General features: G+C 46.2%; 1 pseudogene across 1 annotated transcript; it reads right to left on the bottom strand.

Moving 5' to 3' along the window:
• Window positions 1-1734: 1734 nt before the first annotated feature.
• LOC108538325 (nucleolin-like) lies at window positions 1735-11785 on the bottom strand (annotated as a pseudogene). The gene is made up of 14 exons (XR_001888048.1): window positions 11522-11785; window positions 10554-10670; window positions 8887-9373; window positions 8014-8211; window positions 7822-7908; window positions 7494-7635; window positions 6322-6446; window positions 5579-5701; window positions 4642-4799; window positions 3997-4120; window positions 3629-3762; window positions 3002-3128; window positions 2390-2616; window positions 1735-2241 (listed from the first exon to the last, which is right to left on the bottom strand). The product of XR_001888048.1 is annotated as a nucleolin-like (transcript).
• Between the last annotated feature and the right edge of the window lie 2306 nt (window positions 11786-14091).

Here is a 14091-nt window from a genome sequence, read left to right as displayed (position 1 = left end):
TACGCCATTCTACTGCCTCAGCCTCCCGAGTAGCTGGGACTACAGGCGCCCACCACCTCGCCCGGCTAGTTTTTTGTATTTTTTAGTAGAGACGGGGTTTCACCGTGTTAGCCAAGATGGTCTCGATCTCCTGACCTCGTGATCCACCCATCTCGGCCTCCCAAAGTGCTGGGATTACAGGCTTGAGCCACCGCACCCGGCCAAGGATTTTCAAACTGTTTCTGTCACCCAGACTGGAAGAGTGCAGTGTCGGAATCAAGCAATCCTCCCACCTCAGCTTCCCGAGAACTGCAGGCTTATGCCATCATGACCATCTCTTGTAGGGATGGGGCTCTCACTGTTCTCTAGGCTGGTCTGAAACTTCTGGGCTCAAGCCATCTCCATACCCAGGGTTCCCAAGGTGTTGGGGTTACAGGTAAGACCCACGGTGTGGTGCCCGGCCTCACAGATCTTTCTTGAAAACCACTGTAGATAGATTCTTACTTATGTTCATACTATTTCCCTTGTTGCAATTTAAGAGAGTTAATCCACAACACCCCTGATGGGCTTATCTAAAAGCCTTCAATTCCTTATCTAGAATACAGACTGCAAGGGCTTCCTTTTTTTGTCCTTAGGCTTGCCTCATGGGAGACCCTCCCACTGCTTTATCATAGCTAAAACCCTCCCTGGCCACCTTCCTCTCTAGAGCATGAGTCTTGTAACTGGATTGTCACCACTCCGATCCCCTGGACATGGAACAGGGCTGACAAGCAGGTGATAAGCACAAGGATGTTAAGATCTCAGCAGCCCAACTCAACCAGGGTAAACCCAAACCAGCTAAGGTTCTTCACGTTGCCTTCTAAGCTTATCCAAGTATTATAGTTTGATTTCGCTACTCTGACTAAAACAGGGTTTTGCACTTGGCTACCTATGTTGATTTTGGGCACTGGGTTTCATCTAAATTCATCACCTTGTTGACAGTCCCACCTCTCATGTGGCCTTACTAAAAGTGGAGGTTGAGAGACAAGTACTTAAGACCAGAAAGAATAAACAATATGCATAGTACAGAACAAATGGCTTTTTAGGGGTTTACTGGATGTGCAGTTTCCTCCCCAGCCGCATGGTCCCTGAGTGTCCACTGGTCTATCCATCTAGCATGAGTTCTATTCCAGAACTGTTTTGGAGACTCGCTCTGTTACCCAGCCTGGAGTATAGTGGTGTGTGCTCAGCTCACTGCAACCTCTGCTTCCCGGGTTCACATGACTCTCCTGCTTCAGCTTCCTGTGTAGCTGGGACTACAGGAATACACCACTACGCCGTTCATTTTTTTATTTTTAGTAGAGGTGGGGTTTTACCACATTGGCCACGCTGGTCTTCAACTCCTGACCTCAGGTGATCTGCCCACCTCGGCGTCCCCAAGTGTTGCGATCACAGGTGTGAGCCACTGCTTTTCCCAGATGCCCTTCCTTGTCCTAGGAGACCTGACTAATATGTTTCTGCACCTCTTTCCAGAGTCTTCTTCAGGACATAATCCTCAGACCTGCTAAAACTGGGAGAAGCTGCAGCAGCCTTCATCAGCATCAGGGCTGCAGGAGCGGGTCCCCTCACCAGCATTTCAACCAAGTTGGGGGCTGGGATACTGGAAACACACGCACTACGCCATTTCCATTGGGATGGGTGAAGTGAGTGGCAGAGCTGGCTTTGCCATGCTCTCCAGTGACATTCCAGTGGAAACACTCTTTAGGAAGTAACACGTCTGGCACCAGAGTTGACTTTTAATTTGTCCTAAAGCTGCTGAAGCAAAAACCATAAAACATTCTGCTTTCTTTTCTTTTACAACCCCACGAACGCAAAAAAAAAAAAATAATAACAAAAGAAACAACAACAAAACCCAAACTATTTGTAGGAAAAAATGGTTTTGTACATGGGATGAAACAATATAAATTCAAAACTTACAGATAAGGGTTAGCTCTATCACTCAACTCTTTAAAAAGTTTATATGAATATCCAGTCAAAACCAACAAGGTATTGCCCTTGAAATGTTAACTAGACGGATTTCCAAGGAGACCACAGGACTGTATACTGTCTTGGAATGTCCTCAGAAGGCTCTGTCATTGATCAGGTGACAGTAAAAACCCCAGAGTCCTTTCTTTCAAATGGAAAAGGAAAAGCAGAGGGACAGAAGCTATTCAAACTTCGTCTTCTTTCCTTGTGGCTTGTGGTCACCTCCTCCTCCTCTGCCTCCTCGGAAGCCGCCTCGCCCTACAGGGGGAAGGCAAGACACTGTTAAAAGAATAGGTACAAAGTTCCTCCTCCCCAGTGATTAGGAACAGTGACAGGGCACAGTCTGAAGAGCATATGCTACGTGGTGTCCAGTAGACACTGAAGTCATTATCCCTGTGTGCCTTACCACCAAATCCTCCTCGGCCTCCTCTGCCACCAAATCCTCCTCGGCCTCCTCTGCCACCACCTCGTCCTCCAAAGCCGCCTCTGCCTCCACCACGACCCCCAAAGCCACCTTCACCCTTAGGTTTGGCCCAGTCCAAGGTAACTTTATTTCCATCAATTTCACCATCTTCCATGGCCTCCTTGGCAGCTTTGGCATCCTCCTCACTGTTGAAGTCTACAAAACCAAACCTAGAACACCAAATGAAATTGCCAATTATAAAAAGCACCTACGGCACACGTCCCAAGTTAACTGCACACGCTGGGGAGCCATCCCACAGAAAGTAGCCTTGTTTAGTTGGGAAAAGATACCAGTGATAGAGTAGCTCTCTATGGAAAACTAACTGGTGTGACAGCTTGAACCCCAGAATGTCTCACAAAACAGCTAAATATACCTCTGTAAAGACAGAAGGTAAAATAATGCTAGTGCTGTGAATTCTCTCTTCTTCTCGTGCGAATCCATAAACTGCCACTGATAGACAGAAAGGAGCTCAATGAGAAGACACCTTAGACTCAAGGTCTCCACAGAACAAAAACCCCTTCAAGTGGAAGCAGCACTCATGCTTTCTTCCCTTACCCTTTGGAGGACCCAGTTTCCCGGTCAGTGACTATCCTTGCCCGAACAGAGCCGTCAAATGACTCCTTTAATGTCTCTTCAGTGGTATCCTCAGACAGGCCTTTGACAAACAGAGTTTTGGATGGCTCTGGGGAAGAAAAAAAATTGTGACTTTGTGAAGTCATAGTTCGTAGTAACACTGAATTTGCACAATGCCTGGTATGACTACTTGGCCAAGAATGCTTGTCTTAGTGGAAAAGCAGTGAAAAGCAACTAAGCCAAACTAGTCCTTAATTAAAGTAAGGCTATTCTGAGTTTACATTTTTTAAATTGCCACTGCATAGTTGATATTCTGCCCCACATCTTCTATGGAAAGTGGAAGAACCACCCAAGCAGGTGCTGCCCACTGGATGGGGCAGGAAATCATGGGCAAACTTGCTGCTCTGAGTTGACACAGCTGGATCAGAACTTGACTATCTAGAGGAATCTTCTTGAGATTTCATCAACTATTTCTCAGGTAATCAGTCATCATATCCAGTTATTGTTCACTCAGTAGCAACAGGAAACACAGAATTTGTGCAAAAAATAAACACCGAAAGCACTGAGTGTGCTACCCCCAACCACAGCATCCCATACAGGTGAACTTACGGCTTCTGGCATTAGGTGATCCCCTGGGTCCTTGCAACTCCAGCCTGATTGCTCTGCCCTCAATTTCCCTTTTATTACAGGAATTTAAAGCTTCTTTAGCATCTTCGAATGAAGCAAACTCTATAAATGCATACCTGAGGATGAACAGTTAATGCTCAGAGTAAGTTACCAAGCACGTGCTCCTTCACTGTCACATGATGCTGCCAAGCCTTCTCTCAAGTTGGTACCTAAATGATGCTCTTTATTTTACACTCATTTACGTAGCTAAAATTGGCTTTTCTGACAGGATCACATGACCTTACGTTCCTTTAGACCTGTAAGACATATATAGCCTGTAACTGATGATATAAAGATATTAATTATCTTACCCTTTAGATTTGCCATTTTGGTTCTGGGGTACTTTGATAAAAGTTGCTTTCTCAAATACTTCCTGAAGAGTTTCTTCTGTTGCACTGTAGGAAAGGTTGCTTAAAACCAGAGTTTTTGATTCACCTGCAAATAGAGATGCCACATTCCTAAGACTCTGAAACAGTCGTTCCCAGCTTCGGTCAGAGCAGTAATATCTTATTCCTAAGAATTTCAGTGCTTGGAAGAGTTAACACACAAATACTGATGATGTAAGTGAAATCCATTTGTTACTCAACATATTAAGTACTTAGTACATGTTGCAATGTTCTGGTGGTGGTTCTTTATGTATAGGCTGACTACTGGTCTGTTTTCCTAGAACAATAATCTGAATTCAAAACACACAGTCGAAGTCATTTAAAGTACAAAACATATCTACAAAGGAAGCCTGATTTGCCTACTGTATTCCAATGCAGAATGATTTTAGAGCTCTCATTCAAGATCAGAAATTACTATTCCAAATAAGAGTATAATTTGGGGTATAATGTCCTTGATCTTCACCTACATTTAAGTAACTTTGATTAAAAAGTATAAACTTATGAAGTACAAAGACACAAAGGAGTTCCCTCCATCAATTCTAGAACCCAGTAACAAGCCTAATTTCTTACCACTCCAAGTGCTATTCTTTCCACCTCTATAGTCTTGATTTTGACCTTTCTCTCCAGTATAGTACAGGGAAATAGATCGCCCATCGATCTCTGTTCCCTGCTTTTCCTCAAAGGTTTTCTCTGCATCAGCTTCTGTCTTAAATTCAATATAAGCAATCCTGCAATGGAGGGAGAAGAACTCATGGTTTTTAAAACCACATTAACACAAATGCTTTTACCTCAGCAACACAGAACTTGCTTCAGACCTGAATACAATAAATGCCCTGTTTTATGCTACTTTTTTTTTTTTTTTTTTTTTTTTTTTTTGAGACGGAGTCTTGCTCTGTCGCCCAGGCTGGAGTGCAGTGGCCGGATCTCAGCTCACTGCAAGCTCCGCCTCCCAGGTTCACGCCATTCTCCTGCCTCAGCCTCCTGAGTAGCTGGGACTACAGGCGCCCGCCACCACGCCTGGCTAGTTTTTTGTATTTTTTAGTAGAGACGGGGTTTCACCGTGTTAGCCAGGATGGTCTCCATCTCCTGACCTCATGATCCGCCCGTCTCAGCCTCCCAAAGTGCTGGGATTACAGGCTTGAGCCACCGCGCCCGGCCTATGCTACTTTTCAATCAAAACTTGAGCTTCCCTCTTCCCACTACAGTTTTACAAATACTCAAAATTTTTTCATAGTAACCTCACCTCACTGAAAGAACTGCTACTACTCACAAAGTATTTGTTGTAAGCTAGGCACATTTCTTGCTCCTTTATATGTATTAGCTTGTCTTTTAAAATCACCCTATGAGTAGTTATCCCCATGGTACAGATGGGTAATTGAGGCACAGATTTACAGGTTGAACTGCCCAAAATTACACACCTAAGAAAATCAAACCAACATTTCTTTTATAAAGCAGGAATGTGTATTCATGTTAAGAAAACCCTTACATTTCAATAGACAGAACATACCCTTTACTTTTCCCATCCTTGCTGACTAATCTGATCTCCGCAGCATCTTCAAACACTTCTTTCAATTCATCCTGAGTAACTTTGTAAGGGAGATTTTAGCCAAAAGCGTTCTCGCATCTCGCTCTAGATTAAAAAAACAAAATGAGATCCGTGGCCTGAAAAACCAAAGGTGGGGGGCAACAACAAAAAGAGGGAAAAAAAATACATAGCTCTATTCAACAAATAATTTGACATCTTATAATGTACAAGGCTCTGTGCCTTGGAGATATAGCAGTGTCAACACAAGTGGTCCCTCCATGTTGTCACAGCTGATGTCAAACTATCCGTTGGGTACACTAGAGTTCAACCTGAAGTAGATGCACATTATTTTTAGAACAAAAAAAAGTGAACGTACCAATTTAAAACATTACAACTGTATATAGAGAAATAAAGGATGCAAACAGTAATTAGGGACCTAATCTAGTTTCAGTGAAGACACCTTTACATTAATTTAGATGCATCTAATAATTCATGTTCTGTATAAAAGCGTTCTTGCTTGCCTAACTCAAGAATTTACACTGTAACACTAGCAAGCAGTGCCAAGTACTCTTGTAAACACCAGCTCATTTAATTCCCACAGTAAGAGGAAACTAAAGGGAAAAAAAATTTTTAAAAGAGGAAACCAAGGGAAATGGGTTACAAAGCATTTTCCCTAGGAGTCTAGCTCCTGAGTTTATTGCGTAATCTCCTAAAGCCTTACATACCCTTCTTACTGTCTTTTCCTTTTGGTTTCTCTAGTTTAATTTCATTGCCAAAGACTTTCAAACCAGTGAGTTCCAAAGCTTTCTCCAGGTCTTCAGCAGATTCAAAATCCACATAACCAAATTTCCTTCAAGGTGGAGAGAAGGGCAAAATTACAACAGATGAAAACACAAACTGAAGTCCACAATGTGTATTCTAGACAAATGTGATGGTGCAAACAAAGATCACATTTTAAAAAGCACCCCTAATATTAGCAAAACAAAGTCAAGGCTCTGCAAATTGTAGCTACAGAACAAGGTCTCAGTACGGAGATATGACACGCACATTCACGTTTGAGGTCATCATCATTAGCTAAATTGCTTATAACAATTCACAGTAGCAGCTGACAAAACACCTGTAAGCACTAATACAGGGGAATCCTGTCTGGATAAAAGCATTCACTATGACTAGTCAGGTCTAATAGTTTCAGGTACTTCCAAGAAATAAACATCAAATAATTATTATTTTAAATTGAGACAGAGTCTCGATCTGTTGCCCAGGCTGGAGTACAGTGGTGCGAACTTGGCTCACTGCAACCTCCGTCACCCAGGTTCAAGCGATTCTCCTGCCTAACACCAACACTGGTGCCTCAAGACCCCAATTTAGGCTGGGCACAGTGGCTCACGCCTGTAATGCCAGCACTTTGAGAGGCCGAGGTGGGTGGATCACTTGAGGTCAGGAGTTCGAAACCAGCCTGGCCAACGTGGTGAAACCCTGTCTCAACTAAAAATACAAAGATTCCCCAGGCGTGGTGATGTGCACCTGTAATCCCAGCTACTCGGGAGGCTTAGGAAGGAGAATCACTTGAACCCGGGAGGTAGAGGTTGCAGTGAGCCAAGATTGCACCACTGTACTCCAGTCTGAGCGAAGGCCAGAGTCCGTCTCAATAAAAAACAAAACGAAACAAAAAAGACAAAAAAACTTACTAAGATTATTCTGTGCTATACCAAGTTACGACTGACTGTGGAAACTGCAATCCAGGGACTCTATATAATTCTAATTTAGTTCACTAATGCTAATCCTTGAAGATGTTTACACTATTCATGTTTAAGAGTGGCAGGCTACAGTAACTGTGCTAACGGGAAGGAAAAGCATTAACAGACCCATGTGTATATAATGTACATGAAGCACTTACCTAGTCATACCAATTCTGACATCCACAACAGCAAGATCATTTTTAGCAAAAACATCGCTGATACCAGTTTTTAATTCAGGAGCAGATTTGTTAAAGTTTAGGTTTCCAACAAAGAGATTGAAAGCCGTGGTCGGTTCTGTGCCTATACAAAAAAAGCTGAACTCAGTCTACTTGTGAAATGTGATAAAAAGTTAGTTTCCAAAGCAAAATTTCTATACACAGCACATCAGCACACTGCAATGTAACATCATATTTCAGTATTAAGTCCCTTTGTCATTCATCATTTGTGCTGTTTATCTCCCCTACATCCCCTAATTCTGCAAGTTACCTTCCACTTTCTGTTTCTTGGCTTCAGGAGCTGCTTTCTGTTTGGCCATTTCCTTCTTTCGTTTTCCAGGTGCTTCTTTGACAGGCTCTGGACAAGATGTCAAACAATGTATCACCCATCAATACCCACAAACACTTAAGTGCCTCCTTTAAACAACTCATGTCAATGTATGTCAGAATCTAATTTAATTACCTTCCTCCTCCTCTTCTTCCTCCTCATCTTCATCCTCATCATCTTCATCCTCATCATCTTCATCGTCGTCGTCATCCTCGTCCTCATCATCCTCTTCTTCATCTTCATCCTCAGCCACGTTCTTGGCTTTCACAGGAACAACTTTTGCAGCTTTCTTTCCTTTGGCTGGTGTAGTCTCCATAGCTTCTTCTTCAGAGTCTGAAAGATAAGCCACCTAAAAATTGCAGCAATCTCCCAAAACCAACCATCAGTTTTAAAATCTAATGCAATCCTGTCACCATATTTAGTTAATAGTCATGGCAAGAATAGATTACTTGGGGCCAGGCACAGTGGCTCACGCCTGTAATCCTAGCACTTTGGGAGGCCAAGGTGGGTAGATCACCTGAGGTCAAGAGTTCGAGACCAGCCTGGCCAACATGATGAAACCTCGTTTCTACCAAAAATACAAAAATTAGTAGGGCACAGTGGTGGTCACCTGTAATCACAGTTACTTGGAAGGCTGAGGCAGAACTGCTCGAACCCTGGAGATGGAGGTTGCAGTGAGCCGAGATAGCGCACCACTGCACTCCAGCCTGGGAAACAGCAAAAACTCCCACGTCAAAAAAATTAAAACAAAACAAAAACAAAACAAAAAAGATCACTAAGAAACAAAATCCTACATTATGAAAAACACTCACAGAATGTGCTGTTGAAATTTTCTCAGGAGGGACAAAAATCATTCATGGGTAATTAAGTCTAACACACAACAGCCCAGAGAACCCCCACAAGGACTCTACTCTCATCTCCAGGTTGTTGTGGAATATGTTGATCCCAGAATCTCAAGATATCTTGCAATCAGAAGCCCAGTAACTACCAAGACAGACAACTCCTTACCATCTTCCTCGTCGTCATCATCCTCATCCTCATCCTCATCATCATCTTCATCATCCTCATCCTCTGAGGCAGGGGCAGCAGCTGCTGCTTTCATCACTGCTGGTTCAATTTCAATACTCTAAATCCCCATCTTCGTCCTCGTTCATCCTCCATCATCTCCTCCACATGCTCAATCTACCTCACTCTTCATCACTAGTATCCTTCTTAGGCATTCATTCTTTGCCCCCTTGGCTGGGATGGCAGCACCCTTCTTACCAGGAGTTGCTACCAATGCTTTGCCTGGTGTGGCTCCCTTCTTGCCAGGTGTGGCAACTGCTTTGGTTGGTGTAACTGTCTTCTTGGCAGGTGTTGCTGCTGCCTTTTTGCCTGGAGTGACAGCTGCTTTCTTGGCTGGTGTGGCAACTGCAACCTTTTTTGTTGGGGAAACTACCACCTTCTTTGCTGAAGTTGCAGCAGCCTTCTTGCCTTTCTTCTGAGGTATGACAACCTTGAGAATAAATGAAAACCAAACCAGTAAGTCCAGCCCCACACCCAAAAAGATAACCATGGTCCCAATGAGTGTTAGATTATGGCAAGGCTTCTGGTTCAAGACCACATGCACTAGACACGTTAGCATGTTAAACTCCAGGCTTCTGTTGTCTTAGGTCAGAGCCCTTACTATCAGGTGAATACCCAGCCATAAGGAACCCTTTTGAACACTTAAAATACCTCTGAACCAGACCTCTGAATTCTTGCACCTCATACTTTCTCAAACCCCAACTTTCTCATCTAAAAATGGTAATAGTATCATATTACATGTATAACGATAATGAATTGCTATGTGTAAATTATTCAGAACCTTACACATAGGAGGCTCCAAGCATTAACTTATTAAATCATTTGGGGCTCCTACAGTGGGTGGCAGTACCGAGCCCGGTGAAGCTCAATTCTTAGGACCTGAGATAAAATGAAGATCAAATAGGCCAAACATAATTATCCCTTACAAAACTATCACACATCAAAGAGTGAGCATATTAGTTTGATAAAAGCCATCGTTTAGCTACATGAAAATCCCATAGTTTTATCAGGCAATGTGTGGAAGAATAAAACTTTTATTCAATTCTCAACGAGAAACCTGAGCACAATTCAGTGCTCAGATGTCTTTACAGTGAGCAAATAAAGGCCAGGACTGCTAAAGAGTAAAGAGGGTCAACGTTAACACAAAGAGGCGGCAGCCCTCAGTCTACACCAGAGATAACTATAACGCAGTGAGTAGCATTACAAAGTTTATATATAATAGAATGGAGACCAATTAATCTTAATTGGAGACTAGGAAAGTAATCTGGGAAGGTTATCCTCAGATCTGAATACAATGCCCAGCTCTACATGTCGGGGTGAGGCTAACATGTTGAAACTGGAAAAATGTAATGATTTAACACAACAAATCACACTCCTTGCCCTGCAGAGGCACATGGAAAGGAGATCCCCAGACCTCGTCTCAAACTCACATTCAAATACTTAGCCAAATGACATCTTGACATGTCAATGAAGAGCTTGTGAAACAACCACTACAATAGAACATACCTGGATGAATAAAATCTTATTTTAGCCACAGACATCCAATTTCATGTCTTAACTCTCCATTTTGTAGTTTTAACATAATTCTGCATTAAGCTGGATAAAATTACCTCTTCTCCACTGCTATCATCTTCTTCATCTTCTGACATTTCTTCATCTTCACTATCTTCTTCTACCTCCTTTGGAGGAGGAGCCATTTTCTTGGGGTCACCTTGATTTTTACCTGCCTAAAATGGACACAAGTAGGTCATTACACCTCCACCTCGACATTTCAGGCCATTCATATTTTGCCATTACTGTTCATAGTAAAACGCCATCATCTCCTTCCTCAGATCCATTTCTCATAGTGCCAAACAGCACAACATCAAAACTAGTCCTGATGGCAAAGCAAGATAGACTACTCTCAACCGCCCACATTTTTCCTCCCGGGCTTCACAAACAGAAAACCCGCCCTACGGTAAAAAGTAACTACCTTGGTTTTCTCATGAGCATTATGCCTTCCCAGCAACACAACCCCGCCCCTTAAAGGGCGGCGCGGCCACGTGGGGGTACCTGGTAGGCCACCACGTGCCCGAAACACGGCGCAAAAGGCACGCGGCAGAGCCCCCTTCCGGGGCCCACCACGTGTCGGCTTGCCAGACCCGGACTCCGACTAGGGCCGACACCGCCATTTCCCGGCTCAAGGTACCGGTGCCTCTGAAGATTCCAGGACCCACGCGGCGCGGCCCACGTGGCAGGCCGCGCTCCCGGGCACGTGCGTCAGGAGTCAGGTCCCGGCTCGTACGCGTCGCAGGAGTTTGGTCTCATCTCCCCACCCCGGGGCCCAGCGCCCCCTCCCCGCGCTCAGTGACTCCGTCTTTCCCGCCGCGTTCGCCGCCCCCAGCACCTGCAGAAGCTCTTCACCTCGCCACCAAGTAGCCAGAAGCCGCGAGACCTCCCCACTAATCGCGCGAGACTTCCCGCAGCATGGCGCCCTAGAACGCGCCCGGGACTGCGCGCAGGCCCTCCTCCCCGCGCCGCCGCGCTCGCCCCTCGGAGAGCAGGCCTCGACGTCTGCGCTCGCGCTCAAGCCATTTACCTTCGCGAGCTTCACCATGATGGCGGCTTATGGCGGCGGAGTGTGGAGCGGAGAAGTGGCGCAGATGAATCCAGAGGAAGCCAAGCGACGGCGATGGCGGCCGCGGGTGCTGAAGATCCCGGAGCACGTACACCCGAAGGCCAGCGAGAGCTCGAGACTGAGGCGAAAGACTGAGCCTGCCCAGTAATCGCCTGTGGAAAGGCGACGACGGCGCCCTCGTGACTCCGCGCCGACCAACCAGAGCTCGCGGCAGTCCCCCTGAGCCAATCGCGAGCCTCTAACCGAGAACGGCGCGGGGCGGGGAGTGGGCGGGCCGAGGCGGCCACGGGAGGGGGAGGGGCTGGCAGCCGAGCCGTGGGGCGGGGCTCGCTTTGTGCAAGGCCGGCGCTGATTGGGCCGTGGGCGCGCGGGTCCCAGCCTGCGCCGTGGGACTGGCGTTTTTGGCGCCGGCTGTGAGGGGAGCGCGGGGGTGGTGGAATCGGGCGGTCTCGGGTTCTCCAATGTGGCTGGCTCCCTAGGCTCGGGCAGCCTTGGATTTCCTCAAAAACCCCGTGCGAGGCCCGGGCACGCACTCACGCCGGGGCTCCCGGTGGCCCTGGAGAAAGAAGCCCGCCAGCCCCGGAAGTTCAGGGACCGCGGAGTTCCCGTTGGCCCTTTCGGAGGCACAGTTCAGCCCTGCTTGCCCGCGAGCATGGGACTGGAGACACCCCCGGCTGCAGGCAACCTCTGAGAGCCGTTAATAAAGGCCGTCGCGGGTCTGTGCGAGGTTTTCTGTGAGAAATGCACGAACCTCTCCTACCCCACAGAACCTCAGGCGGGAGATATTTCTTGTCATGGGGAACGGCCTCGGAGAAGTAACTTTCTGGCCTCACAGGGCAAGGAGAGGGGCCTGGGCGGGCCGACCGCAAAGCCTGGCCTTTGACCGCCCACAGGTTCCCTGGTTGTTATTTGGGTCGAATGCGCCAATTAAGGTGGTGGCTGCCAAGTCAGTGTCACCAGATGGCTCGGGAGCAGGTCGAGAGCCACCGGCAAGGTTCCCCGGCGGCAGGGCGAAGGAGGCCGCCAGTGACTTCCACGGTTAGCTTTGTGGGTGGGTCTCCCTCGCTGCCGGACTTAGCAAACGAGAGCATTTCCCTCCGTCCAGGTATGGATCCATCCATACCTCATTGTTCCTACAGAACCAGGATACCTGCAGCTACGGCTGTACTTGTTAAAAATCACCTCAGGCGGGGCGCGGTGGCTCAGGCCCGCAATCCAGCTCTTTGGGAGGCCGAGGCGCATGAACCGGGGAGTCGGAGATGGTAGTGAGCCGAGATCGCGCCACTGCACTCCAGCCTGGGCGACAGAGCGAGACTCCGTCTCAGAAAGAAAGAAAAGTATTAAGGCCAGGCGTGATGGCTCATGCCTGTAATCCCAGTACTTTGGGAGGCTGATGCAGGAGGATCGCTTGAGTCCAGGAACTTGAGACCGGCCTGGGTAATATAATGCGACCCTGTCTCTACAAAAAAATAATAATTAGCGGGCATGGTGGCACTCGCCTGGAGTCCCAGCTGCTCCAGCTCCTCGGGAGGCTGAGGTGGGAGGATCGCTTGAGCCCAGGAGGCGGAGGTTGCAGTGAACCGAGATGGCGCCATTGCACTCCAGCCTGGGCAACAAGAGCAAAACCCCATCTCAAAAAGAAAAGAAAGAAAGAAATGAAAATTATTTGTTAAATGAGTGAAGTATTTAGGTAGAAGCAGGAGCAGGGAGAGCCGGCATGGCTCAAGTGGCGTTGCTTTGGAGTTAGTCTGGGGCAGCAAAATAGCAATATCTAACACTTCATAATGCTGATTCAGTGCCAGGCGCTCTTGCAACGCTTCATATATTCATTCACTTACTCTTCAAAATAACCTTTCCAAAAAGTTATCACTGTTTTATAGAAACTGGGGCATAGAGGTAAATTAACTTGGCCAGGGTCACACAGCTAGCAGTGGAGGTATAGGATATAAGTGAAGACACTGCTGTGTCATCCCAGTTTCTTTTTTTTCTTTTGAGACAGAATCTTACTCTGTCACTCAGACTTGAGGGCAGTGGCAGGATCATGGCTCACTGCAGGCTTGACATCCCCAGTTTTATCAATCCTCCCGCCTCAGCCTCTCAAAGCACTGGGATAGATGTTCTGGCCTGTTTGTTTCTAAATGCTTTTTTGTTTTGTTTTGAAAACATGAGTTATTTATTGAATTGTAAAGTACACACATAGTGCAAAATTCAAAAGATTCAAACAGATGCACAGTAAAAAGTCTCCCTCCCCTCCCTGTCCCCTAGGCCTCCCAGTCTCAAGGCAGTGCCAGTCTCTTGTATGTCCTTCCAGATTCAGTTGTATGTGCAAATAGACAAGTATATTTGTTATATTTAATACAACGCTATCATATACACTGTTCTGAACTCTCCTTCTTTTGTGTTAACTATATGTATCTTGTAACTCATCCTACATCAGCACATGTAGAGCTGCCTCATTTTTTTTAATAGCTACATGGCGTTCCTTGTGTGGAAGGATCACAATTTATCTAGTCACCATTGCTGGACATTTA

This window comes from Rhinopithecus bieti, unplaced genomic scaffold (assembly GCF_001698545.2).
Source record: "Rhinopithecus bieti isolate Rb0 unplaced genomic scaffold, ASM169854v2 scaffold_13704, whole genome shotgun sequence".
NCBI classification, from domain to species: Eukaryota; Metazoa; Chordata; class Mammalia; order Primates; family Cercopithecidae; genus Rhinopithecus; species Rhinopithecus bieti.
This window is presented reverse-complemented; position numbering and strand designations above follow the sequence as displayed.